This window comes from Vombatus ursinus, unplaced genomic scaffold (assembly GCF_900497805.2).
Source record: "Vombatus ursinus unplaced genomic scaffold, bare-nosed wombat genome assembly UNPS02000582.1, whole genome shotgun sequence".
NCBI lineage: Eukaryota > Metazoa > Chordata > Mammalia > Diprotodontia > Vombatidae > Vombatus > Vombatus ursinus.
The window spans coordinates 21,566,249-21,570,554 of NW_020940360.1; the positions used below are offsets into that span (position 1 = coordinate 21,566,249).

Sequence of the window (4,306 nt, forward strand, 5' to 3'; positions counted from 1 at the left end):
TGTGTGTGTGTGTGTGTGTGTGTGTGTGTGTGTGTGTGTGTGTGTGTTTAATGGTAGCTGTCTCTAGGGTGGGGGAGAGGGAAGGGGAAAAAAAGAAAGTTACATGATAACTTTACTATATATTTAAAAGGAAAAGCAAGTAGTGCATAATAGATTTGCAGTTTCATGTGCAATCCTATTTTTTTTCCTGTTCTACTTTGTTATGGAAATGCTTGTTTTATTTCTTAAGCTTAGAATTTTAAAAATGTAATGGGGAAATTATTTAACAAAATAAACATTGGGGCAGCTCGGTGGTGCAGTGGGTAGAGCACCAGCCCTGGAGTCAGGAGGACCTGAGTTCAAATCTGGCCTCAGACACTTGACACTTACTAGCTGTATGACCCTGGGCAAGTCACTTAACCCCATTGCGTAGCCCCCCCCAAAAAAATTAATAAAGCATTAAAGAACCCAAATTACTCTAAAAAATAGAGAAAACATCTCTACCAAAGTCCTTTTATGAGACAAATATGATCCTAATACCTAAACTAGGGAAAGATAAAACACAAGGGGAAAAAAAAACTACAGGCCAATATCATTAATAAACATCAATTCAAAAAGTTTAAACAAAATACTGTCCAATATAGCGATTTATCCAAGAAATCATTATAATCAAGTAGAATTTATACTAGGCATGTAAGGATAGTTCAACATAATGATTTTTAAAAAGCAAAACATCCAAAACCACATGATCATCTCAATAGTTGCAGAAAAAGCCTTGGACAAAGCACGCTTTTGTACTTTTAAAAAAAAACAAAACTACAAACTTTGATGCTTAGGGGTTCCTTTTTTTAAATACAAGCATCTATCTAAAACCAAAAAGTATCATATGCAATGGGAATGCACAATGACAGATACCCATTATCCCTAGTAATTATTTGATATGCTTTTGGGAATGCTAACAATAGCAATGAGACACTTGGGAAATAAAGGAGTAAAGAGTAGATGAAAGTATCCCTGTTTGTTGCTGATAGGATGGTTTACTTGGAAAATCTTAGGGAATTAGCAAAGATACTAATTGAGACAACAGCTTTAGCAAAGTTTCAGATTACAAAATAAGTCCTCAAAAATCAATAGCATTTCTACATAATAAAGCCCAATAAGCATTAATAAGGAAAATCCCATTGCAAATCACAAAATGCATAAAATCTGTGGGAATGAAGCTCCGAAAGTACACACAGACACACACACACACACACACAAAGTTGTATACATTCAATTAGAAATGCTCCTTAAAGAAATAAAGAACTTCCTAAATAGCTGAAAGAATATTTAGTGCTCATAGCTGGGCTGTGCCAATATAATAAAAATAACAATTGGTCAGTCATTTCAGTTATGTCCAACTCTTCATGACTCCAATTGAGGTTTCAAAAATAATTTACATTTTTAATGCCATTAACTGAAGGATACTTTTTAGACCTTGATAAAATAATAAAATTCATTTGCAGAAATGATAGATCTAGAATGTCAAGGGAAATGATTAAGAGAAATAGGAATGAAGGGGGAATGGCACTTGCACATCTCAAGCTATATTATAAAGCAGCAGTCATCAAAACCATCTGGTTTTAAAGAATAGATAGATGAATGGAACATACTTGGTAAGACAGATTCAGAAATGATGCAGCTAAACAGCCCAGTGTTTGATGAAGTGGAAAAATACCTAGGAAAAATTCTTTATTTGATAAAACTTGCTGGGAAAGCTGGAAAGCAGTTGGTCAGAAATTAGGCGTAAACCAATACCCTGAGCCAGGTTCCACAATGCAATTCTAAATGGACATGTGGTCTTAATATTAAAGATCATACTGTACAAAAATTAGAAGAGAAAAACTATAAACCCCTCACAGCTATGGGTAGAAGATTTATTCTTAGACAAGAAACAGGTAATTATAAATAATATATAATAATTTTGATTACTTCAAACAAAAGTTTTTGCATGGACAAAATTAATACACCAAAGATAAAGGGAAGCAGTCAGATGGGTGAAAATGGTTTGGCATCTAAAATACATAAATTATGTGTGTGCATAAGTAATAAATATTCCACCATAGAAAAATGATCAAAGGAAATGAAAAAACAATTCTCAGAAGAACTGTGAAGTGTTCAGAACCACATAAAAGAATGCCCTAAATCACTAATAAGACAAATGCACATTAAAACAACCCTAAGGTTTTACCTCTTACCCTGCAAATCAGCACGTGACAAAAAAAAATGGCAACAGTTTATGTTGGAAGGATTGTGGAAGGATAGGCACACTAATAAATACATTGTTGGAGCTATGAAATGGTACACCCTTTTTGGAAAGCAGTTTGGAATTATGCAAATAAAGTGACGAAAATTTTTGAACCTTACTCATAACTCCATTACTGGTTTTATGCCCCCAGGATGACACTGATAAGAAAGTCCTATGTACTCCAAAGTATTTATAGCAACACTTTTTGTAATAACTAAGAATTGGGAAATAAAGTAGATGTCCAACAATTAGAGAATGGCTAAACAAATTTCAGTATATGAATGTAATGGAATATTATGGTGCTGTTAGAAATGACTTGTGAGATGAATACAGAAAAGCATGGAAAGATCTATATAATTAATGCACAGCAAAGTGAGCAGAACAAAGGAAACGATATAAGTAACTACAACAGCTTAAATAGAAAGAACTTAAGACCAAAAATAAAAAACATGTAACAAAATTAAAAATCAATCAATACTCGAATGAAGAAATATGAGAAGATAACCCCTCAACTACCCTTTTGTGGAGATGGGAGATCCATGGGTCTCAGACATTTGCATATGTTTTCAGAACTTGTAAATGTAATGGTCAGTTATGCTGATTTTTTTTTTTTCTCTCTAAAAAGTTCTGTTTGTCACGGAGTGGCTTTTTGGCAAGGCTTGAGAGAAAGATACTTGAGATAATGATGGAGAAACAAACAGAATATCAATAAAAACTTACTTTTAAAAAAATTACTTAAATGGACAACGTATACTTAACCACTTTGTGTTTGTTTTACAAAAGGTAGCCACAGCTGCAACTTTAGATAGCCTTGCAGATTTTTAAAAAATAAAAGTAAGCCCAGGTTCATTTCTAAAAGCTTTTTATTTGTATGGTTCCATCTTAATTCAGCATAACACAGTAGAGAGAACACTGAACTTGGAGTACTTACCACCTAAAGCACTTACTAGCTGTGTGATCTGAGCAAATTACTTAATGCCTCTGGGCCTCAATCTCCTAATCTGTAAAATGAAGGGTTTGGACTTGCTTGTCTTTAAAGCCCCTTCATATGGGGCAGCTAGGTGGCGCAGTGGATAGAGCACCAGCCCTGAAGTCAGGAGGACCTGAGTTCAAATCCGGCCTCAGACCACACACTTGACACTTACTAGCTGTGTGACTCTGGGCAAGTCACTTAACTCCAATTGTCTTAAAAAAAAATTAAAAATAAAGTCCCTTCATAGCTTAGCTCCTCTGCAACAGCCCCTGTATTGAATTTCCTTGATGATTTTCCTTCTTTGAAACCACTACTCTACTGAACTCTCCCTACTGAGGCTTATACAAAGTAAACTGGGGATATTGGTAACAATCAATTCAAGTTTGAATAATGTGAAATTCCACTTAATGTGAATTACAAAATATCAGGTCACATTTAATATGAGTTTAAAATTTCAATTAATGTAATGTAACAATTAATGTGATGAACTAGTCAAGGGTTTTAATCTAAATTATCGGTCAGAACTTGCCTGTTATCACATGTGGATAGAATATGCTGCTGGATACCACATTACTAACAGTTGTATTATTCTTTTTTTTTTTTAAAGAACCCTTAACAAAATGGACAAGAAGAAGCATACTTTATATGGAAACACTTCACCCCTCAAAAGAAGAGACTTACTTATTTTAGAGCAAAAATTGAACAGTATAAACATCATCATAGTAACTTTAAAATAGGACACGATCTTGGAATGCCTGGATCTGGAATATTATAAAACATGCAGATGAAATAAAAATAAAAGGCAAAGTTATTCAGCTTTTTGAGATTTGCAAACAGCTACAAGGAACAGGTGTTTGAATGATAGAAATGGAGAGTCTTTCAGCTGTGTGGATTGAAGACTGAAATAAAAAATGTATTCATCTTAGTAGAACAGCCATTCAGACAAAAGATTTACATTTGTTTAATTGTTTAGTTCCCTCAATAAGAACTAGGGTAGCTTGGAGGAGGGGCAGCTAAGTGGCACATGGATAGTGTCACGCCTGGAGTCAGGAAGTCTCATCTTCCTA

The 4,306-nt window shown here is 34.2% G+C and overlaps 1 protein-coding gene across 1 annotated transcript in view; it reads left to right on the top strand.

The window, feature by feature from the left end:
* Positions 1 to 4,069, top strand: part of UFL1 (UFM1 specific ligase 1) — a 44,767-nt gene extending 40,698 nt beyond the window's left edge. Inside the window, exon 20 of the mRNA XM_027856181.1 lies at positions 3,847 to 4,069. The gene's annotated coding sequence lies outside the window, so the exon portion shown is untranslated. The remainder of the gene's footprint in view (positions 1 to 3,846) is intronic.
* The last annotated feature ends 237 nt before the right edge of the window (positions 4,070 to 4,306 follow it).